We start from the raw sequence: 26025 nt of genomic DNA on the forward strand, positions 1-26025 counted from the left end.
GTTATAAAATCGCTAATTTACGGACATTGGTATTATCATATATGATTCAACATGGAGGACCATTGGAAATAGAAGTAACACTAACAGAGCTCATAGTGACTTTAACAGGGTTCACAATCTGCCAACCCATGCTCTGAATATTTTCTCTCTCAATGGTGTTGAGTCTGACATAAAGACAGACATAACAATACCCTTTGATATAAACCAACATACTCCACATGAGTTTGGATTTATTATCATAATATGCACTATACAGGATCCTGAAAACCTTAAATATTTCTCTGCACTAACTATATTGGATGCTGTAGGAAATAACATTGATAGTGGAGGACACCCAGGCCATGCTGGAGAATGGGGAGCAACAGGAGGTGTAGATCTAGCTTTCAGCTGGACCAAGGAAAAACAACACATGAAAATTGAAAAAGCGGGGGTCTAACAACACCATCCAATATTTCTCTTAGAAATCTTTATGGACTAACTCCAAAATACTTTGCTAGAGAATCAACTAGACAGTCAGACTCAATCTAGATAAAAGTATCTCAAGGAGTTAATATCTCTCTCTTGGTTTGATCTTTACTCAAGCTAAAACAATAGCGAGTCTTTATCAAACACAAGGAATAACTTGGATGGTACCAAAGACCAATATCCAAGTGCTAATCAATGAAATCAACAGCAACAGGGTCGGATCAGGGTCGGATCTCTAATTGATTAAACTTCAACGCACAACCTGTATTATTTCAAATTATAAAGATAAAACAATATAATGCGGAAATTGAAATAACACGGATACCATAAGTTTTGTTAACGAGGAAACCGCAAATGCAGAAAAACCCCGGGACCTAGTCCAGATTGAATACACACTGTATTAAGCCGCTAAAGACATTAGCCTACTACAAGCTAACTTCGGACTGAACTATAGTTGAACCCCAATCAGTCTCCCACTAATTCAAGGTACAGTTGTACTCCTACTCCTCTGATCCCAGCAGGATACTGCGTACTTGATTCCCTTAGCTGATCTCACCCACAACTAAGAGTTGTTGCAACCAAAAATCGCAGACTTGATAATAAACAAATCTGTCTCACACAGAAAAGTCTATCAAAGGATAAATCTGTCTCCCACAGAAAAACCCTAGGTTTTGTTCCGTCTTAAGATATAAAATCAAGGTGAACAGGAACCAATTGATAATCCGGTCTTATATTCCCGAAGAACAGCCTAGATTAATCAATCACCTCTCAACAATCCTTCTTGACTACACAAGCGGTTTGTCGAGGAATCACAAACAGTGAGACGAAGATGTTTGTGACTTCTTTATCTTGCCTATCGGAGAACTCTCACGATCTCAAGCCAATCAAAGATTGTACTCGTAAGATAGAAGATGCAAGATCATCTCACACAACTACGATAAAAGTAGCATCGGTCTGGCTTCACAATCCCAATGAAGTCTTTAAGTCGTTAACCTGGTTTTAAAGAAGAAAACCAAAGGTTAAAGGAGAATCCACTCTAGCGAGCGCACTAGTATCACACAGACGTGTGGGGATTAGTTTTGCACAATGCTAGATGTCTCCTTTATATAGCCTTCAAATCAGGGTTTTTCCTTAGTTACAAAGCAATCCATATTCACCGTTAGATGAAAACCTGATTTAGATTCAAGCTAATATTTCTCAACCGTTAGATCGAAAACTTAGCTTGTCACACACACTTGGGTAGACGTTTACTGAGTTTGTGAAAACCATGCCCAACCGTGTACGTGTATGTTGGTTCAACATAGTAACCCAAAAGGTTAACCATATGAGCATTTCATATTAACCTAGTTCTTCTTCACCATAACTAGTTCAATTGACTCAAATGAACTAGTTAGAGAATTGTTCAATTTCTATGAGATCTTATGTAACTACACAAGAAACAATTGAAACAAAGACGATTCGATTCGATGAATCGGCTCATGAACTTTATAGCCACGGTTTCCATAAAGCATTCCTTAGTAATTTTAAGTTTCATGTTCAGAGCACATCTTTAGATCATAACCACTTAAGCTCACAAACAAGTTCGCGGACTTAAGGCAACCGACAGAGTTTTCCAAACTCAGCAGAAAATCTCGGCAAAGAGACTTCCGCCAGTTCGCGGACTAGGTTCGTGGACTGAGTTGGAGTACTAAACATGCAAACGAGTTTTTGGAAAATCCCAGTAGAAATTCTCGGTAAGAGAACTTCCGTCAGTTCGCGGAATGAGTTCGCAAACTGAGTTCACGGACTTGGCAAAGACAATTCCTCCGGGATTTCTCAATCAACAAAGTTCGAAAACTTCGGATTAAGGAATACATGGTTATGTAATCTAAACTCTCATTCCAATCATTGATACATTCTCAGAGGACGTTATATAGCCGTTATTCACAGACCGTTTCAGGTCAGAGGAATTCTCAAAGTAATTGAAACTTTTCATGACTTTCGTCACTAGGTGAAGATAAACTTGATCAAAGCGAAACGCTTTACCAACACACGATTTCGAGAAAAAGACAAGTAGTGAATACTCAACTCGAAATGTCAAATGTGTATGATCCATTTTATATAGCATACGACTTTTTGTCTCATAAGAAGTAGGAGATAGAATATATAGACTTTTGAGTGATAGATAAGTTCAAGTCTCCACATACATTTTTGTTGATGAAGTTCCACGATTCCTTGAGTAGATCTTCGTCATTGTATGATGAATTGCCATGAAGTCCTTGAGCTCAACTACACTTTTCTATCATAGTCCGAGACTTAGCTATAATAGACTAGAAATCAAGACTCATAGTTTTGATCACTAACATTAACAAACATGCTTGATATAGCAACGCATGCGAGGTCGATCGAGCTATGCTCTAACAATCTCCCCCTTTGTCAATTTTAGTGACAAAACTATTAATACATATGGAATACAAAAAAGATAAACTTTAGTGGCTCCTATTCCATAGTCTTATCTTCAACGTTCCTTGAAATATTCGTCCTTCCAAGTACTCCAATGATCCCAAAGGTTGTAAGTTTAGCACCACCATTGTTGAAGATCCATAGCTATAACAATGAGATAAATCGAGATTTCCGATCATTATTATACAGTGTCATAGTATCATTATGTAACATCAAAGTCCAATTGCATCACGACTTTAACAACAATACTATGGTGATATGTATCACTCCCCCTTAGTCAATACTCCATCTCTATCATGGAAACCACTCCCCCTTACACAATGATCCGAAAACCATATGTATTTGTAGTGTGAACTACATTATTTCTCCTCCTTTTTGTCAATAAAATTGGCAAAGGTAAAAGAACGGGAACATAATGAAATTTCCACCAGAGACATTTCATAGACTAAAAGAAAAAAAATACATACCAACTTAATTTAGATGCAATCATAAAGCCGAAGCTAAATGCATTCATCAAGGAGTTTTAAGATACAAGATAACCCCTATAAAATTCCACAACCGCACACCCCGCAAGATATTACCATTAAGCACAAGTTCAAAAGAACTTTCCCCCATTTGATGTCATTCCCGAAAGAACAACAAGAGCGACCTTAATTTCGAAAGAAAAGAAGTATTTTTAATTGGACACCAAAAACCATGGAAATGATTTTCTATATCCAAAACTCAATCAAATTAATCACAAGTAAACCCATGATTAATTTAATTGGAATACGCAACTAAATCAAACCACAAAAGTGATCAATTTAATTGATTGTGCTCAACATAAGTAAACTTACGGAGCTACGACTAAGGTAATCATACGGAGATGACTAACTTAATCGTTCACATATTCAACATAAGGAAAACCTTATGGAATATACGACTACATCAACCAATAGAACATAGTTAGTATAGCCGTTCATATACTCAACACAAGAACTTGCGGAATATATGAAAACTCAACTAGACTAATTACAAGAGAACCCATAATTAATCTAATTGGAATACAAACAACCAAACTAATCACGAAGGTAATCAATTTAATTGTCAAAAGTTTTGCTCGACAAAAGAAGACTTTCGGAGCAAATAAATAAATAACCAACCAAGATAATTAATTTAGTTCATAATGATCAACATATAACATCTTATGGAACAACCAACAAAGCCAATAAGAATAATCGACTTAGTTGTATCGTGCTCAACATAAGACACACAATGGAGCCTTCACGGTAATACAAAAAGAATGGATCAATGAAGATCAATACCGTGGAATACATACAAGAATCTATTCTATCTTTCCATCACTATATGCATAATGACATAATAGACTTTATCCTTGTCACACAAAAGATTTTATCCTATTTCCATCAAATAAATGACTGCATAGGCATAACTTTTGTATTTGTCAAAAGTCCGTCCTTTCATCAATATGAAAACCAATTTATGAACGACTTTACTTTTGACAACATATGGGACCTTCAAGTTCATGGACGCAAACAATACATATCCCATAAAAATATTGCAATACTTCAAAATCAAACAGATTAATACTGCAATAACATCCTCCTCCAAATATTTTTAGAATTTAAACAAATAAATCTAAAAACATGAAGATGAAAAACGTTGGACATAGCTATGTGTAGTCACAATAATTGTTATTCCAAACTCTAGTAATCCTTCTCAAAAACATGAATAAATTCTCATAAGAAGTTTCCTAGGCATCAAGACAAACTCGTAATGCACATATAAGATGATTTGTCCTTAGAGAGTAGAATCAATATTTTACGCCTGGATTTATACCAAGAATAGCTACCAAAGGCATATAAAAAGATTTTCAAAGAAGAACATACAAAGTCATTAACGACCATGCACCATAGTTCACATAAAATGATTGTGAACATTCAAGAATCCCATAGTAATGCGTACTACTGCCCATTCTTGAACTTCCTTCTTTGTGCTTCACCAAAAACATTCTTGTAAAAGCTATAAATGAGCTTAGAATAGTACTACTCCATGAATCCAATTCCCCAAGTCCAAGAGAAGTGGAACAAGTGCAACAAAACGGAGCAAAACACTCAAAAACTAGAGACAGGACAAATACCAATCTTAACTCATCCAAAATCAATAATTCTCATCTCCATTTTTAAGAGAATTCAAATAGGAATAGAATGCAAAAAGAATGAGGTCATTCCAAGTTCGGACGAAGAAGTTACGGCCAAAACAAGTTTACCGAATATCGACGACAAGTATGCATACGGGTTTGCAAACGAATTTTCAAGTCTGCGAACTTTACCCCTGGATTTTTATTTTAAAAGATGTTATGCATACCTGGTAGGCGTATCATTTCAAACATCCCGAACTATTATTTTCAAACCTAAACATTTAAGAACCTTAAACACAGATCAAGTTAGGTAGAAAAGAACAATAAGAAAGATACGTGAATCATTATAAGTTCTCTAAGCAAAATAAAAGCACAAATCTTGCTCAAGTTTATAGACATACCTTTTTAGATGAATCCAGTCGAATTATAAAGCTTTACCGAACATAATCTGTGTGCCCCAGTTCTCGTGCTTCCCTCAGCGTATGCATAACAAGGCATTCCTTGGTGAGGATGCACTTACAACACAATCAAGTTGTATTGGGGTGAACAATGTCTTGCTCACCACAACTGACCTTTGGATTATCATGAAAGAGATCGCTTTTAGAACCTTTCACATCCAATTCCATTTTCCCAAAAAACTTGTTAAGTTCCAACATCATGGATATTGCCTTCTCCATAGTCATGGAATTTTCTGGGAGATCATTCCTTTTCACACTCAAAACATCATCGACTTTCCTTGGTATCCACTTCTGAGTGCGTTTAGGAACAATTGGAACCTTCTTCCCATTACTCTCTTCTAGAACTCTCGAAAGAGAATTGGATTGACTATTCTTTTGCAAGTTAGTCTTTCTCCAGTTGGGAGCATCGGATCTTGTCTTCGTATTTACGAAGTTATCCTTTTGATAACCATTACGATTGTAAAAAGGATTCGTACGACGTTTATAGGCAAATCTAGGTTTATCATAGCACTGATTCCCTTTCCTAAAGGTTGGACAATTACAACCTGTAATGTTAATAGGATCATTCTTAACGTATGATCTTGGTTTCACAACTTCTTGTGATGCCCAAACAAGAACATCATGAAGTTTCTCATTCCTTATACGGAAACAACATCTCCTTTCCAGGTGACCTTTATTTCCGCAATAGTGGCAAACATAAGGAATGTTCTTACCTTGATCCATGTGTGCTGTCTTTGGAGGTTGATAAACTTTGCTCTTTTGAACCTTAACTGCAGGTGAAGGTATTTCACTTTTGCCATCAGTGGAAACCTTTTGTTGAGAAGAATCATTAGCCTTGAAATTTTTTACCTCTTTGCTAATACTTGGAGCATCTATTCCCTTATAGCCCAATCCTCGTGTATCACGATGATTTTTACTTGCTCTTAGCATAGTGGTTAATTTGCTTGAACTAGTATGGAACTTTTTCAAGTCATCTTCCAACATCTTGATTTTATCAAGAGCAGCAACTAAATCAGCCTCAAGGCGTTTTTCTCGAGCGAGACAAGCACTTTCTCTGTCGTCAAAACTTGTTTGTTGGGATTTAAATCTTGCTTAAGACTCTGCAAATTTCTCTTCCAACAAAAAGTACTTTTGATAAAGATTATCACATTCAAGTGACTTCATACGTAGGTTTTCCTCAGAATCCTTGAGGATCGATTCGCAAGATCGATTCGAAAAATAAACACCTGCGTAACATCTTCTCAATTTCTTATTTTCTCGACAGAGGGGAATCAGAAGAGGTGAGACATGAGAAGTTGTAATCTTCTTCATTTTCCATGAATCCAAAAACTTAACATACTCTGAGACTTCCTTATCAACATCTCTATCAATATCTGAATCACCTTCATCAGAAAGTTCATCCAACTGTTCTTCTAGGAGAGTTTCCCAATCAACAGTTTTTACATCAAGAGAATGTTTAGATATTGACTTAGATGTGACAGTTCTCTCAGGTAAATCCAAGATTTTAGAATCATCAGGTAATTTCTGAACTGGTACGTTATTAGAGATAGACTCGTCCATAATCAGATCGCTACAAACACAGACTTATAAGTTCTTAGAGTGTTTTCCTGCTCTGATACCAATTGAAAAAGCGTGGGTCTAACAACACCACCCAATATTTCGCTTAGCAATCTGTATGGACCAACTCCGAAATACTTTGCTAGAGAATCAACTAGACAGTCAGACTCAATCGAGATAAAAGTATCTCAAGGAGTTAATATCTCTCTCTTGGTTTGATCTTTACTCAAGCTAAAACAATAGCGAGTCTTTATCAAACAAAAAGAATAACTTGGATGGTACCAAAGACCAATATTCAAGTGTTAATCAATGAAATCAACAACAACAAGGTTGGATCTATAATTGATTAAACTTCAACGCACGACCTGTATTATTTCAAATTATAAAGATAAAACAATATAATGAGGAAATTGAAATAACACAAACACCAGAAGTTTTGTTAACGAGGAAACCGCAAATGCAGAAAACCCCCGGGACCTAGTCCAGATTGAATACACACTGTATTAAGCCGCTACAGACACCACTAGTGGAAAATGGTCTATCTGGGACATTATGAAACGACACAAACTAAATATTGCGATTTAACAACGCACGAAAAGTTTCATTGACTAAAGTCAAAATGTCGTTGTGTTATGACTTTTGTTGACTTAGATAGCGATACTCACTTACATGCCCTTGACTAAAGTGAATATGTCGTTATACCAATATTTTGGTTGACATATGCCGCGACACTTTCGTAGTAACTTAATTATAATATTATTTTATTTACCTTTCCTAACATGGGGACATGTGTCCTGATAATCTTATCTTTATTGTCCGCCTATTACTCTCTTGTCTCTTTCCTTCTCTCTCACCTTGTTTTTTACATCCTTAGGGAACCAGGAAAGAAATCTCCTTATCCCTCACCTTGTTTGCTAAATCAGTATCAAAATATCAAAGGTTATAGTTTTATTTTCTTTCTTATCATTCTCTCGTTCTCCTCTCCAGATGAAATCCCAACTTTGTCATATCTCCCCATCTTCATCCTTCTATTAAGAACCAGAAAAATAACCAATTTTCTTCTTCTATTCATCTCTCCAGATCCATTTGCTAATTACATTAACCAATCGACCTTCATGAACCTAAAAGCCACCACTACGAACCAGAAAGAAAACTCAACCATTAAAATCCCTTCTTCTAAAACCATTTCTTCGAAACCCTTACCTTCGAAATAAAACCATTTTCTATTGTTCTTGAATCAATTTCATGTTCGAAAGAAACCCATTTTCATTTTTCTTCACAATTTCCTTTTCGTGCTTGTTAGGGGTTTTATTTTCTACAAACTTTATCAGGTAAAAGTTGGGACTTTTCTCTATTTTTCATCATTAGAGTCAGGGTTTGATTTTGGTTGACAGGCTTTTAATTATAACTCAGTTTATTGTAGCAAATTGCTAGAAGAACATTTAACATCTTTGAAGATTTCCAACCTTCAGGTATAACTTTTCCCTCACTTTTACTTGTATCAAATCGATTTGATGTTAATGAAATTATTTGAAGTCATTTGGTGTTACTCTTGTGTTAATGAAGCGATTAGAAGTCCTCCAAAAATGTTGTTAAACAAAATTGGGTATAAGACTATGATGTTGGATTTGTAAAAAAAACTGTATGAGCTACGTGTGTAGTTGCAGGAAATCCTACACTACACCCCTCATATGATTTCATTATTATTCAACTCATTTTTAGGTTTACACTCTTAATTTTATTGATCAATCTTTGAATGTTCTTACAAGAAAAGATAAAGGAATCAAGAATGACCTCTGCTCTAGACTTTCTCTCTCATATTTACATGTTTCTTACTCAAAAAGATCTCTCTCTTTACTTTACAACTGAACGACTATTTATAGGGAAGTACATAGTGGATGACAGCTAATCTGTCCTTTATTTTCGAATATGGCTTGCGACATTCTCGCAACCTTACAAATGTTAATTCGCAAACTCTCTAATTTTCGCAGGACATCACATCTTTCTCATGATTTTAGCTGACGTCGTTTATTATCATTTCTGAAATTGTTCTGCGACGCTGTGTGTTGTGTTGTTGATAATTTCGCTAAGAATATTGTTGCGAGATTCTGATCCTACATCTTGCCTCTTCTCATATCTTTTCTGCGAAGTAGAGAATGATGTGAGAAATGCCGCAGCTTTCTTCTTCATATTCTGCATTTATCACACGTACTTTTCTTCCATTGTTTCTTGACACGTCTTTTGTAACCGTTTTTTTAACCGCTTTATCTTTGTATTAATCGTGTTTACTTCTCGAGAAAATTCCCTCTATATATATTCTTTTCACTCTCTTTTTCTTTCTTTTTATTTTCTCTGCAACTTCATCGTTCTTCTGCAAATTCCGTTATTGCAACTTTTCTTCTTTCTTCTTCAATCTTTTTAAGTTCTTCTTCATCTTCATACTATTTCTTCTGCAGATCTCATCGTTCGTAATTTTCTTCGAAATAATCTTCCTGCTATTTTTCCATGGATTCATCAAGGTTAGTTTTCTTTTTTCTTCTTTATGGGTTTTCTGAAATTGATCTTGTTTATTGCCTTATTTGATGTTGTTTATGTGATTCCCATACTCTTGTTATTTCAGCAAAAGCGCCTCCAACACTAAATTTACAGTTCAGAACCCTAATATTCCCAAACCGCAACATAAGGTTGTTGCGCATAAAAGAAAGTCTGCGAATGAGAAGGTAGTAAGAAACATTATCCTTTTCTAATAACAATATTGTTGCCTCTGTTTCTTATCTGGATTGTAATTCGCAGGGTGATAAGGATGTCAATAAACCTCTCAAGAAATCTCGCCACCTTAAAACTGTTCAAACTTCTGTTCCATTCCACTTACTCATTTCTTCTAAATCTCCTGCGACATCTTCGCAAGATAAACTTGTATCTCGAATTCGCGAAAAAGCTGCCTCAAACTTCATTTCTCCATCTGACCTTTCAGTAATTGAAACCCCCTTGTTGATCCTTCTGTGAATGAAACCTCTTCTCTTCCTATTGAGAATGTTTCTCAACCTTCTATCACTGCCAGTTCTCTACCTGAGTCTCTTCCTCTTTCGAAAGAAACCGTGGAAGGAATAGATATTGCTTTCAAAGTTTTATCTGAAGTCCTAGATGATGGCAAGAAGTCTTCTATTGATCCTATCAAGTCTAATGTTTGCGAAATTCTGAGCAAGCATTTAGGTTCTGACAGAGCTGCTTCGCAGACAGCTTTGGAAAAAGAATAATGCTGTTTCGTCTCGAAAATCAAAAGCTTCAGAATGTTTTGTGGATCGTGACAATCTTCGCAAGAAGAATGATGAATTGAGAGGTATGATTTTCTTATCTGTTCTTCAATTTGCCTTTTAATGGTTTTATCCTTCCCATATTTAATTATCCTTGAAATCCCTCTTTCGCATGTTAAGCCTTAAACCAGAAACGAATAATGGAGAGATATCAATTTGAATCTGCTGTTGAAGAAGCCCGTGTTGATAAAGAAATTTTGATGGATCAATATAACCAATTAGATAACCTCTATTCATATTCCTTGATCATATAAATAATCTTACCAATGAAAATACCCAATTAGTTCAGAGACAAGATTTATTAAGTAATGAAGTATCTCGCCTTTCTTATTCTTTAACTAAAGCTAATTTAGGGATGGAAACTTTATCAGATGAGAAAAACCTTATCTCAAGAGAAGCGAACTTATTTAAACAAGATGGCGATATCTTCGCAACAACTTAGCATTCTTCAGAAAGTATGTGATGACCAAGAGCAATCTCTTCGCTCTTTGAGAAATGAACTTAAAGAAGTAACAGAGTCATCTATCGCTGAAAGAGATACACTCATTCAAGGTAGAATAGCTTTAAGTGTAAAGGCGAATCAACTTAAAGAACAATATTCCAAATTAGAAGAATCTTATTCTTCTCTTGCGAAGAAAAATGCCTTTCTTATTTCTAAAGAGAAAAATCTTCAGTCTCGACTTAAAGGTTTAGTTGGAGATAAATTTGATGACGCAATGGACCGTTGGGAGAATAGTTGTCTGTCCTTGATTCAACACCTTATTTCGCAAAAGGAAGGTAGTCATAATAGTTTGACTGCCTTAACTATCTTTTCTTTGTCATATCTTTCTGAGTTCTTCATCTTATTGAAATTTTGTATTCTACTTTCGCAGAGTCTGAGAAGAATCTTCATTCCTCCATTTCTGTTTTGGAGGCTAAATATGCCAAAATTCGCAAAGAAAATGCATTGCTCGTCTCTCCCTTACTGGTTCTCGCGACCGAGCAGAAAGAAGACTTGATTATCTTGCTTATTTTAAGGATATTCAAGATAGGAATCATCAGAGAGCACTTCTTCGTCAAGTTCATCTCCGGGCTGAAGTCCTTGTAAATGATATTTTATTGTCCAAATCTCTTCCTCCTACATCAATTGAACCTTTGAAGTAGATGATGATGAAGTTCCTCGTCCTGCTGATAGTGATTATGATTATGAAAGTGGTGAGGATAATCTTTGGAAGTGAAGAAGAAATTCCTTCTAAGAAGCATCTGGTGTTAATCAAAATGAGAAAGAAATCTCCTGAAGAAGTAATTGCTGGCGATAATCAAGGTGCTAGTCAAGGCGAAGATCAGAACCGAAATGAAGGAGAGGCTTGCGATAATGAGAACATTGGCGAAGAACGTCTGTTATCTCTGCTACTGGAATTATATACTGAAGCTTGAGCTTCTTATCTAGTTTATCTTCTTGAATTGTCTTATTTTATCACTTTTGCGAATATTCTTCAACCAACTTTGGAATCAATTTTCCTTTTAGTATTTTGCTGATGAGAAAGATAATGCTTCTTGTTTATTGATTCCCATACTTGCCTCTCATTATCTTTCTTGCAAAAAATAATCTGTTACGAATACTTATAAATATTTTGTTTTATCATGTGGTCTTATTTTGCCTTCCTAATTAAAGGTCTTATTATGCCACCTCTTGTCATTGCGACAAAATCGCAGGACGTCCTTGCACTTTCATGCAAAAACCCATTGATCTTGCCTTAACTTTTTCTTTTGTATTATGGCCTCTTCAGGAATGTTGCGACAATATGACAGGCCTAAATATTCTTGCGAAAATAAAGCCCCATGACATTGTCTTGCGACGAAATCGTCTTCGCACTTTCATGCGAAAACCCATTGATCTCGTCTTATCTTTTTCTTTTGTATTATTGCCTCTTCAGGATTGTTGCACAAATATGACAAGCCTTAATACCTTGCGAATAAAAGCCTCATGACATTTGCGTCTTAAGACACTTATCAGCTCCCTAATGGAGGGTGCCGCCCTTATCTCCCCCTGGTTGCCCCTTCAAGGAGGCGTACTTCTACCATACAAGGTTAGCTCCTCCCATCCAGTCTTAACAACAACCAGTTGTTTTCGCAGCCTCTTATCCCTTTTACCTATAGGGCTTATGGTTACGAGACTGCACCCTAAGTGGGGTTTTCTTCGGGCCGAGTGCAGTATAAGCCAAGACTTGTCAAGAATGGCAAGGTACGCTTCAAACGTCCCTGGCACTCTTGACTCAACCGTGTACCTCGGCGCCTTGATCAGATCTGCACTCCTTGGGAGAGTCCTTATTACCTTAGTCGCCCAACCCAAGTCATATGCTTAAGCTGAGAATCCAAGGTGCCTCTCCCGGATGGGCTTTATTGACCCCAAATCTCCATGACTCAGGTTCCGGTGGCGGTGTATTTCCCTGAGCCATGCAACAGGTACCCCCTAATATGACGTACTTTAGGTCTTACATTTGCCTCTTGCGAAATTTTATTCGCGAACTAGGGTGTACGCCATAAAGGTTCGCCCCTTTCTTTTATGTCATTGTTCTGTGATTATCTCTGCGAAAATTTCGCACATCATGATCTTGTTTTGATATGATAATCTTGCAATTATTCTTTCAGAATCCATAACTTCTCAAAGCTTCTTACGGATAATATCTTTTTAAGTACAACCTGTTCCATGGTCTGTCAAGTCTATGACCAACATCTTACCTTCTGGATCCATTAATCTATAAGCCTGTTCCAACTATCTCCTTAATGATGTAAGGTCCATCCCATTTTTTCGCTAATTTTCCACCATTTTCTCGCTGATATATTGGTGTCTCTCGCAGAACTAAATCTCCTGGTTGGAATTCGCGTACTTTGACACGTTTATTATATTCTCGGGCTAATCTTCGCTGATAATTCTCCATATGTTGTAAAGTTTTTCTCTTCTTTCTTCTAATTCATCAAGTTTATTTAAGATCAAACCCGCACTAAGATTTTTCTCCCAAGCTTTCTTTTTGTTGTCGGAATAACAACTTCTGTTGGTAACACCGCTTCAACTCCGTATGTTAAACAAAAAGGTGACATTCCAGTAGCTTCTCTTCTAGTTGTATTATAAGCCCATACTGCATTATGTACTTGTTCGCACCATGCTCTGTGATGTCCTTCCAATTTCTTCTTTAATATATCTGCTTTTGTTTGTTGCTTCTACCTGCCCATTAGCTTGTGGATACAAAGGAGTAGACTTTCCACATTTTATCTTGAATGCATTAAGTAGCATTTCTATATTTGTCCTTCAAATTGTTTCCCATTATCAGATACCAACTGCGCAGGAATTCCGAATCTGCAAATGATATTTTCGAATATGAATGTAAAGATATCTTTGTCGCGAATATGTTGTACTGCCTTCACTTCTGTCCATTTTGTGAAATAATCTGTTGCGATTAAATATCTTCTTTGTCCAGAACCTGGTAAAAATGGCCCCACAATATCTAAGCCCCACTTTCCAAAAGGCCACACACTGGTTGAAGATGAATGGTGCTCCAGGTGCATGTTTCTTTCCATGCCGCTGACAATCTTCGCAACGTCTTGATATTTGTTTTGCATCTTCGTGCATGTATGGCCAGTAATAGCCTTGCATTTTTGCTCTATGTGCCAAAGATCTTCCCCCGCTATGATTGCCAGCATCCCCACTATGTAACATTTTTAGCACTTTTTCTCCTTCCTCTCGTGTCAAACATCTGAGTGAGGTCCATTAAAGGATTTTCGGTATAGCACCCATCTCTTAATTCATAATTCGTTGCACGGCTTTTTAACTTGTGTGTTTCCAATCTATTTCTTGGTGTTTCTCCTTTCGCCAAATATGCATGAAGTTCCATTCTCCAGTCTGCGATATTGTTCGTTTGTTCTTCTTCTTCATTGTCTATTATCATCACGTCCACTTCTTCTCTTCTTTATTGATTGATGGTGACAGAAGTGTTTGTATTTTTATGCATCTCGCAGTTGGATCTGTCATCATGCTTGAGATGAAAGCAAAAGCGTCTGCGAGTCTGTTATCCTTTCTTGAAATGTGCCTCCATTTTATTTTTGGGATTTTCGCTGACAATTCTTCAACGAGCTTCTTGTATTTCTTCAAGGATGGTTCATTTGTAGTATACTCTCCCTTTATTTGGCGAATAACTAGCTGCGAATCACTAGTGATCCTGGCATTTTCTAGTTTCATTTCTATTGCGAATTTTAAGGCATGTATCACAGCTTCATATTCGTTTCATTATTAGTGGATGAATTCCAATCTGAATGAAAAGCCATCTTATTCCTTCTGGCGAAATTAAAACAATTCCAACTCCATTTCCTTCTCCATTTGATGATCCATCTACCAATATCTCCCATCTATTTGGTTCTGTTAATAAATCTTTTGGATCTCCGTGTTCTTCTTCTATATCCATCATTTCTTCTACGCTTCATCTTCTTCTAAAGGAAATTCTGCCAAGAAATCTGCAACAACTTGTGATTTTGGTGAAGACAAAATTTCATATTTAATATCAAAGTGGCCTACTTGTGCATTCCATCTCCACTCTTCCTGATCTTTTAGAATTCTTCATCACTGATTCAATTGGTACTTTTGTTAATACCTTTATCTTGTGCGCTTGAAATATATGCGGAGCTTAAATGATGCATAAACTAATGCTAAGATTACTTCTCAATCTTTGAGTAATTCTTCTCGGCAGTATTAAAAGTTTTGCTAATGTAATAAATGGGTTTCTCCACTCCTGCGTCTACTCGCAATAACAACACTTAATGCATGCGACGTCGTCGCAAGATAGATCAATAATTCTTCTCCTGATTCTGCTTTTTGTAAAATAGTTGTATTCATAAGATGTTCTTTGATCCCTTGAAAAGCTTTTTCACATTCATCAGTCCATTTAAATTTCGCACCCTTCTTGAGTATATCGAAAAAATATTTGCATTTGTCTGATGATCGCGAAATGAATCTCCCCAGCGAAGCTAGAAGCCCATTCAACTTCTGTACATCTTTTATTGTTGCTGGTGTTGGCATGTCACGAACTGCTTGCACTTTTTCTGGATCAACCTGTATTCCTTCCTTTGATACAATGTAGCCTAAAATTTTCCCGATGCAACTCCAATAGTACACTTCTCAGGATTCAATTTAATGTTATACTGCCGCATTTGTTCAAAAATCTCCCTCAGGTCTTGTACATGGTCTTTAGCTTCTTTACTCTTTACTAACATGTCATCCACGTATACTTCTAATGTTTTGTGTATCCATTTTGCGAACACCTTCTCTACCATTCTTTGGTATGTCGCTCCCGCATTTCGCAAACCAAATGGCATTTTTGTGTAACAATATAAACCTCTAGGGGCAAAGAAAGCAGTATGTTCTTGATCTTCTTCAGCGAGAGGGATTTGGTTATACCCTTTGTACCCATCTAAAGACGATACTCTATCATTTCCCGCTGCGGATTCCACCATTTGAGGAATATCTGGTAACGGAAAACTATCTTTGGGGCAAGCTTTGTTTAAATCAGTGAAATCTATGCAAATCCTGATTCCTTTGTTTTTCTTTGGGACAATGACCATATTCGCTATCCATTCTGGGTATTTAGCTTCTCTTATGATTCCCGCATCAAGCATTTTCTGTAGTTCTTCTTCTATTTGGGAATGGTAAGTTGTTGCAATTTTTCTTATTCTCTGTTTAAATGGTCTCACATTTTTGTTAATCTCCAACTTGTGGCATGCAATTGATGGATCTATTCCCGGTATCTCATCCATGCTTCCTGCGAAAACATCTTTATATTCTCGCAACAGGTTAACAGTTCTTTCTTCTTCCACATCCATTTTGGTTCCAATTCTCAATATTAGAGGTTCTTCTATAGTCCCAACGTTTATTTCTTTTGTTGGTTCTGCGGCAGTGTAACTGGGTTTAGGTTCTCCCATTGGTGTTGGTTCTTTTATTGTTTTCACAGGTCCTTCTCCTTCTTCCGAAATTTCGCTGGGTATTCCTTTGCCTTCTTTTGCCCTTATCATATATACTCTAAATTCTTCTTCTTCTTTGCTTCCTTTGCCAACTTTCTGCGAAATTGTTTTTTTTGCTTGTCCTTCATAATGCTTTACTTCAATTTGATGACATAATTTCGCATTGTCAACATCTCCTCTGATTTCACCTATTCCATTTGGGTGGGAATTTAATACATTGATGCAACGTTGATACTACACTTTTATCGCATGTATCCATGGTCTTCCTAATAACATATTATATGGCGATTCCATATCCACCACGCACAGTGTTACATGTGTTTCCATCTCTCCAAGTGGAATTCATACCACTATTTCTCCTTTAGGTTTTGTTGTGGATTTTTCAAAGCCGTGAACAAAATATGTTGAACTGGACATTTCTTCATCTTTAAATCCCATTCCCCGGAATGCATGATAAAATATTATATCCACTGAACTTCCTGTATCGATTAAAGTTCTGTTCAATATCCATTCTCCCGTGGATTTTGTTGTTGTCTCCTTCTCTTTTCGCGTAATAGGTACTGTAATAACCAATGGAGATGTGTGGTTCAAATTTTCTTTTGGTATTCCTGCCGCCATGAATGTAATTTTTTGCTTTTCCCAATCTTTCAAGGGTGATGTATTTTCTACCGCCATAACCTTCCTTCCTTCAAAATTTCGTTTATGTATTCTTCCTTTGATGTTTTCATGGAATTCATTAACCATCGTTTTTGTTATCATATTACACTCCAATCTTTTGTCATCTTCATTAATTCTAATCATCTTTCTTTTAACTGGTTCACTGATTTATTTAATCACTTTCTTGATTTGAACATTCTCAACAACAATCTTCAACTTTCGATCTTCAAATCCCTGTTTCTAGCTCCATTATGTAGTTGCAGGAAATCCTACACTACACCCCTCATATGATTTCATTATTATTAAACTCATTTTTAGGTTTACACTCTTAATTTTATTGATCAATCTTTGAATATTCTTACAAGAAAAGATAAAGGAATCAAGAATGACCTCTGCTCTAGACTTTCTCTCTCCTATTTACTTGTTTCTTACTCAAAAAGATCTCTCTCTTTCCTTTACAAATGAACGACTATTTATAGGGAAGTACATAGTGGATGACAGCTAATCTGTCCTTTATTTTCGAATATGGCTTGCGACATTCTCACAACCTTACAAATGTTAATCTCGCAAACTCTCTAATTTTCGCAGGACCATCACATCTTTCTCATGATTTTAGCTGACGTCGTTTATTATATCATTTCTGAAATTGTCTTGCGACGCTGTCGTGTTGTGTTGTTGATAATTTCGCTAAGATATCACTGTTGCGAGATTCTGATCCTACAACGTGATATTTATGATTCTGATACTGGGTTTGATTTTTTAGTTTAGTAGGCTTGTATTGATTATTTTTGATTTTGTATGAATAATATCTGGTGCTGATGGTAATTAGATCGTTGGTGGTGGTGGAGGTTGTGTGGACTGAACTGGTGTTGATGACTGGATGCTTGGGAGGGAATCAATGAGTTCGATAAAGCACTGGTGGTGATGGTAACCAGCTCGCTGGTGGTGGTGTGGGTTGTATGGACTGAACTGGTGGTGGTGAAGAGGTGTTTGGAGAGGGAGAGCAATTTGCAGGTGCTGTTAAAAGGGTGAACATGAACTTATGGGAAAGGTCTTCTTTGGTAGTGTTGTTGGTGCAAATTCAGGCCAATCTCTTGCTTGACAAGCACCATTAGGTGCAGGGTTACCTAATACTGTAATCTGCACTACTACAAACAAAGTTTGGGCATCATGAATGAAAGGTGAGATACAAACACTTTTACTAGTATTTTCTCATGAAAATCTCTGTTTATCTCACCTTATTTTACTTCTTTTTTTTTTTTTTTGATTTTCGGGGTCATCAGTAATTTAGAAATATGGCTTATATGCTGCAATCTGTGCTTCCATAGCAATGCTAAGTATCTGATGCTATTCCTAGAAGATTCACAGGGCAACCCGGAGCTGTGCAATTCCCAAATGAAAATTGTTAACAATAAGGCAAGTAAAAGTTGCAGATGTTGGTTTAACTGTAAGTTGTATTATGGTACAGCATATTTCCAAATATTCGACTTAGGATATGCAAGGATTCTTTTTGAGGAATCTTTAGCATTCAATAACAGTGGAGTTGGATTATTGATGATCGTTAGATTTGGGTTGTCAAAAGCATCGAGTAAAGATTCAGTGTAACTTCATGAAATGTCAGCTTAACGGTGTGCGTTATTGATGGTTGTTAGTTGGTTGTATTTTCAGTTCAATGGGGACAAAGGATGTGGGTGATGCATAGACATTGGCAATCATGGTAATATTTTTGGCTTTAATATTTATGTCTGTAACGCTTTACATTTGACAAGGTAGGCATTCTTATTCAAGTCTTGTTAACACTTTAAGTTTTATATTCTCTGATCAGACTTCACTGTATCCATATATGACTCTTGTGAGAGATACTAGAGGTTCATTCATTTCAAGGGGTGATGCTCTTTTTTAGTCTAGAAAGTCATCCTGAAAATATTAGAATTAATTATCATATTATGTCTTCAGCAACACCGATACAGGATGGTATTCGAGTAACTCAATAATGTCCCTTGTTATTGTAGCGAGTTCAATTGAAAAATTATCTTTAAAAGCCTTTTTTTCAGACACCCTTGTTCAGAGACTTGTAGCGAGTTCTTGTAGACCCTTGTTCAGAGACTTCTTATAGAAAATAAAAAGCAAGCTTAAAAGCCCTTTTTTCTTTATAATCCATCTTTCCCGTTTTTAAGAATTCCTTTAGAAGTCTTTATATTCGATCTAGAGGTTTATATTGTGGTATGTTAGTCTCCTGGGCTTGACAAAGTGATGCAGCTCTCCACAGAGAATGATATTGTCTAGAGTAGAGCCCTTATAATCATAACAAGCTTGAACATTTGCATCTTTAAAGGGATTCGATCTTAAGCAGGGACCACAATCAAGTGTTAATCTAATGTACCCCTGATCATGATAAATTGTATAACATCCTTCTATAAACTAGTAAAACGAAACAAGAAAGAAGATGTCGGATGTTGTTGCATCATGCTGTGACTGGTGTCAATGTTTTAGTAGTTCTGAAATTCTATTAGTTCGTCCAATTTGGTTGCGTTGGGTGCTAATATTTTATATCTGTAATAGTTTTCTTTGTTCCGATAAGATCGTTTTCAACTGCTAGCTACAAGCTTCGTACATATGGCAATTAAATTTATTAATCTTGTATTAGTGTTGTGTGTTTAACCTTGGTGCAATGTTGTTACTCGTGACACCATCAACAAGCGATCGAACACCTATTAAGGTATCTTTTTAGCCAATTCATAAAATTTCATTTAACAACCCATTTATCTACTTTAGCCAAAAATTTACTAATAAACCAACACGAAATTATCTAAGAGTATCAAGTTCATGTCCACGTTTCGGCGCAAACAAAGTTCGATCATCTAAGAGTCCATCTGCATATTTATGTTTGAAATATAATTTCAATTTTTTTTGTTTGTTTATCCTTTTCTTGCAGCCTTCACAATCAGTGCTTGCGGAAATTTTTGTTTTCTTTAGACGGAGACAGAGTTGATGAATTGAGCGCGCTTTACTCTCCAATCCTTGGTGAGAGTGTACTATGTGTTACTTTATATGTATGCTTAAATTGGAATTTGTTTAGTAGCTTAGGCCATCTTTTTATTAGTTAGGTTCAATCTGTGTGATGTTGAAATTAGATAAGGAGATGGTGAGAGCTTTCGATTGTCATGAAGTTACTTGTGCTATTATTCAAATGCCATCATAATTTTTGGGAGTTCATTTTGGTTAACTGATGTTGAAACTATTTTTGATGCAGGTGCGCTGTTCCGAAGTGTGGGCTTATTTGATCAACGAGAAGCTTATCGTTTTGCTGGTTTGCACTTGTCATTAAGAAACCTTCAACTTATTAGGACTTGTACCAATTATCTTTCAGAAAAATCTTGAACTTATTAGGTACTGTATTGGTGTCAATTCAGTATTAAAATCTTGTTGTATCATTTTTGAACTAAATTTATGAATCAAATTAATGTTCAATGGAATGGTAATTTGAGTTTGTAAATTCAAGTTTAGTTTCAGTGTAATTTGAGTTCTGAATCAGAATTATTTCAGCCCAGTCAGAATGGCTGCAATCAGTCAACTTGATTTTTTTTAATTAAAATAAATCAATTCTACGACGTACTCTAGGTGTCGTGATCAGCGACACCCTGAGAGAATCGTTATTTAGGGGCAATCTGAAAGTGTCGTTCCAGAAAAAGACACTGAATCTACGGCACTTTCAGCGGCACTCTGATAGTATCGTTTAACTCGTTAAAACGCCACTATCTGACTATCTTAAATCGGTTGTTTTCCACTAGTGCACTAGCCTACTACAAGCTAACTTCGGACTGGACTATAGTTGAACCCCAATCAGTCTCCCACTAATTCAAGGTACAGTTGTACTCCTACGCCTCAGATCCCAGCAGGATACTGCACACTTGATTCCCTTAGCTGATCTAGCCCACAACTAAGAGTTGCTGCAACCCAAAATCGCAGACTTGATAATAAACAAATCTGTCTCACACAGAAAAGTCTATCAAAGGATAAATTTGTCTCCCACAGGAAAACCCTAGGTTTTGTTCCGTCTTAAGATATAAAAACAAGGTGAACAGGAACCAATTGATAATCCGGTCTTATATTCCCGAAGAACAACCTAGATTAATCAATTACCTCTCAACAATCCTTCTTGACTACACAAGCGGTTTGTCGAGGAATCACAAACAGTGAGACGAAGATGTTTGTGACTTCTTTATCTTGCCTATCGGAGAACTCTCACGATCTCAACCCAATCAAAGATTGTACTCGTACGATAGAAGATGCAAGATCAGATCACAGAACTACGATAAAAGTAGTATCGGTCTGGCTTCACAATCCCAATGAAGTCTTTAAGTCGTTAACCTGGTTTTAAAGAAGAAAACCAAAGGTTAAAGGAGAATCCACTCTAGTGAGCGCACTAGTATCACACAGACGTGTGGGGATTAGTTTTTCACAATGCTAGATGTCTCCTTTATATAGCCTTCAAATCAGGGTTTTGCCTTAGTTACAAAGCAATCCATATTCACCATTATATGAAAACCTGATTTAGATTCAAGCTAATATTTCTCAACCGTTAGATCGAAAACTTAGCTTGTCACACACACTTGGGTAGACCTTTACTGGGTTTGTGAAAACCATGCCCAAACATGTACGTGTATGTTGGTTCAACATAGTAACCCAAAAGGTTAACCATATGAGAATTTCATATTAACCTAGTTCTTCTTCACCATAACTAGTTCAATTGACTCAAATGAACTAGTTAGAGAGTTGTTCAATTGTTATGAGATCTTATGTAACTACACAAGACTCAATTGAAACAAAGATGATTCGATTCGATGAATCGGCTCATGAACTTTATAGCCACAGTTTGTATATAGCATTCCTTAGTAATTTTAAGTTTCATGTTCAGAGGACATCTTTAGATCATAAACCACTTAAGCTCACAAACAAGTTCGCGGACTTAAGGCAACCGGCAAAGTTTTCCAAACTCAGCAGAAAATCTCGGCAAAGAGACTTCCACCAGTTCGCGGACTAGGTTCGCGGACTGAGTTCGCGGACTAAACACGCAAACAAGTTTTTGGAAAATCCCAGCAGAAATTATCGGTAAGAGAACTTCCATCAGTTCGCGGACTTGGCAAAACCAATTCCTCCGGTTTCTCTCAATCATCAAAGTTCGAAAACTTCGGATTAAGGAATACATGGTTATGTAATATAAACTCTCATTCCAATCATTGAGACATTCTCATAGGACGTTATATAGCCGTTATTCACAGACCGTTTCATGTCAGAGCAATTCTCAAAGTAATTGAAATTTTTCATGACTTTCGTCACTAGGTGAAGATAAACTTGATCAAAGCAAAACGCTTTACCAACACACGATTTCGATAAAAAGATAAGTAGTGAATACTCAGCTCGAAATGTCAAATGTGTATGATCCAGTCTATATAGCATACGACTTTTTGTCTCATAAGAAGTAGGAGATAGAATAGATAGACTTTTGAATGATAGATAAGTTCAAGCCTCCACATACCTTTTTGTTGATGAAGTTCCATAGTTCCTTGAGTAGATCTTCGTCGTTGTATGATGAATCGCCATGAAGTCCTTGAGCTCAACTACACTTTTCTATCCTAGTCCGAGACTTAGCTATAATAGACTAGAAATCAAGACTCATAGTTTTGATCACTAACATTGAAAAACATGCTTGATATATCAACGCATGCGAGGTCGACCGAGATATTCTCTAACAAAAATTGAAGTACATGTTGAATCCAGGGAAATTCTTTTAAGATTTTAGTCTCTATACTGCCAGGCTATCAAGGGAAGATTCAATCTAAGTTACTATGAGGACTCAGGAAATAATAAGGAAGACAATTACTCAAGAATTAAACCAATATCTTTTGTGTTAACTAGTCTTAAATTTATCCATAGACTTCAAAATTTGGATACTCTTAATCTAGCTATCTCTTGTAAGAACAATGAAAGCAGGCTTGGCACAAGCACTGCTAATTCCATGTATGGCTCTTAGACCTTCTGTCTAAGTTTTTCTATTAAAAAAACAATGACAGAGCTCATATTACAAAAGAAAAGGACTGCATAGAGGCTCCAATAATAAGGTTACTAATACGAATTTGTTTTATTCTTACCGTTGTGGATATCTTGTACTCACAAATTACACCACTTTTAAACTAGTGAGAAAGCGTCGGCTCTATATCTTGAAGAATCAGTTGGCACGAGTGAAGATTAAACATAAACACAAATGATTAACGCGGTTCGTCTCTTTAAGCCTACATCCACAAGAGAAGAGATGATTCTTTCTTATTAAGAATCTGTTACACAGTATAATAGAGATTATACATGAGTACCACTTTTAAATGGATGGTACATCATCCATTTACAGAGAAGATACGATATCCTAAAGGGACTAAGTTTGTTAACTGGTAAACTGTTATAAGGAAACAATATAATAATATACCATCAATATATTTCAAGTGTCAATACTTCCTTATTCTTCGCCAATACCCCCCCTCCCCTCAAGTTTGCACATAGATGTCTATCGAGCCCAACTTGCCTAATATCTCTTTACCTTTTCCAGCGGATAATCCCTTCGTAAAAATATCGGCCAACCGCAAAGCACTAGGAACAAACGGTGTACTGACAACAATGACTTTCAATTTTTCACGAACAAAGTGGAAATCAAATTCAATATGTTTTGTTTTATCGTGGAAGATGGGGTTCGAGTCAATGTGCATAGCAGCTTGATTGTCGCAAAACATCTTGGTTGGTTGAGTTGATACAAAACCTAAATCTCGTAATAAGGCTCGGAGCAAAGTTATTTCGCATGTTGTTAACGCCATGGCTAGTATTCTGCTTCCGCACTTGATCGAGCAACTACATTTTGTTTTTTACTCCTCCATGTAACCAGATTCTCCCCCAACGAACGTACAATATCCTATGGCTGACCTTCGATCAACTGGACATCTAGCCCAATCTGTATCCGTATAGGCTGAAATAGAAATGGAATAATGGCCAGTAATTGAACTATCTCCATTATTATGCATCCGAAAATCTCTTCCAAGGGAGCCTTTAAGGTACTGCAGAATTATATTAACTGCATTCATGTGACTAAATGTAGGAGTGTTAGAGCACTACTCGGTCGAACTCGAATGCGTTGCTATCTCAAGCATGTTTTTCAATGTTAGTGATCAAAACTATAAGTCTTGATTTCTAGTATGTTATAGCTAAGTCTCGGACTAGGATAGAAACTGTAGTTGAGCTCAAGAACTCCATGGAGATCATCATACAAGACGAAGAACTACTCAAGGAACTGGTGGAACTTCATCGACTAAAAGGTATGTGGAGACTTGAACTTATCTATCACTCAAAATTTTATCTATTATATCTCCTATCTTGAGACAAAAGTCGTTTTTCTATATAGACTTTGATCATACACATTTGCTATTTCGAGCCGAGTTTATCTCGCTTATCTATTTCTCAAAATATGTGCTGGTAAGATTTCATTTTGGCCAAGTTCATCTTTACCTAGTGACGACAGTCATGTTATGTTTCAATCACTTTAAAATGGCTTTGACAAAAAATGGTTTGTGAATAACAACTATATAACGTCCTCTAAGAATGTTTCAATGATTGAAATGAGAGTTTAGATTATATAACCATTGTTTGATATAGGCATTGTGTGGTAACACATACATGTATAAGTCCTTATTCCTTGAACCAAAGTATGCATACTTTGCTGCTCAGGAAAACTGAAACAGAGTCCGCGTACCCAGTCCGCGTACTGTCGGAGGTTCTCTTCCCGAGAAAATCTGCTGGAGTTTGTAAACTATTTACAAACTTATTCCGGGTACTTAAGTCCGCGTACCTAGTCCGCTTACTTAGGTTGGTTATATTCTAAAAACGATTATTCGTGAACTTATACTTATATTAACTAAGGAATGCAAGTTTGCAAACCGTAGCTATAAAGTTCATGAATCGATTCGAGTGAATCAAATATTTTTTGCTTCGATTGTGTCTTGTATACTTCTATAATATCTAAGCAATTGAACAACTCTCTAACTAGTTCATTTGAGTCATTTGAACTAGTTATGGTGAAGAAGAATATGGTTAATATGGAAGTGCTCATATAGCTAACCATTTGGTTAACTACCGTTGAACCAACTAAATGTACATGTTTGGGTACGGTTACACAAACCTAAAACGTGCATTTCATTTTTGTGTAACAAGCTAAGTTTTCGATCTAACGGTTGAGAAATATTAGCTTGAATCTAATCAGGTTTTCATCTAACGGTGAATATTGAATGCTTTGTTACTAAGCTAACATTGATTGCAAACCCTGATTTGAAAGACTATATAAAGGAGAAATATAGCAACTGGGAAACCTAATCCCCACACCTCCTATGTGATACTAGTTGTATAAGCTAGAGTCGATTCTCCTTTAACCTTAGGTTTCTACCGAGACCCTGTAGGTTAATGACTTGAAGACTTCATTGGGATTGTGAAGCCAGACCGATACTACTTTCTTGTAGTTGTGTGATCTGATCTTGCTGTTTCTATCGTATTCAGTACAATCGTAACGATTGGCTTTAGATTGATATCTCCGATATGCAAGATGTAAAATTAATCACAAACATATTCGTCTCATCGTTTGTGATTCCACAATATCTTTTTTCGCCGCGTCGATTAAGATTATTGTGAGGTGATTGATAATACTAGGCTGTTCTTTGGGAATATAATTCTGGGTTATCAGTTGGTTCATGTTCACCTTGATTTATCAAAATACGGAACAAAACTCGTAGGTATTTCTGTGGGAGACAGATTTATCTATTACCGTAGACTTTTCTGTGTGATACAAAATTGTTTATTAAAGTCTTCGACTTTGGGTCATAGCAACTCTTAGTTGTGGTTGAGATCAGCTAAGGGAATCAAGTGCGTAGTATCATGCTGGGATCAGAGACATAAGGAGCGCAATTGTACCTTG

At 36.4% G+C, this 26025-nt stretch overlaps 2 long non-coding RNA genes across 2 annotated transcripts; both read left to right on the forward strand.

Annotated features, from left to right (window-relative positions):
* Positions 1-8278: 8278 nt before the first annotated feature.
* Positions 8279-17928, forward strand: LOC113330670. Its single transcript, XR_003350422.1, has 3 exons — positions 8279-8393; positions 8486-8534; positions 17851-17928. It is a non-coding gene; the product is annotated as an uncharacterized LOC113330670 (long non-coding RNA).
* Positions 17929-18683: 755 nt separating this feature from the next.
* On the forward strand, positions 18684-20369 carry LOC113330675. Its single transcript, XR_003350432.1, has 3 exons — positions 18684-18738; positions 19957-20045; positions 20275-20369. It is a non-coding gene; the product is annotated as an uncharacterized LOC113330675 (long non-coding RNA).
* Positions 20370-26025: the final 5656 nt, after the last annotated feature.

This window comes from Papaver somniferum, chromosome 1 (genome assembly GCF_003573695.1).
Source record: "Papaver somniferum cultivar HN1 chromosome 1, ASM357369v1, whole genome shotgun sequence".
NCBI classification, from domain to species: domain Eukaryota; kingdom Viridiplantae; phylum Streptophyta; class Magnoliopsida; order Ranunculales; family Papaveraceae; genus Papaver; species Papaver somniferum.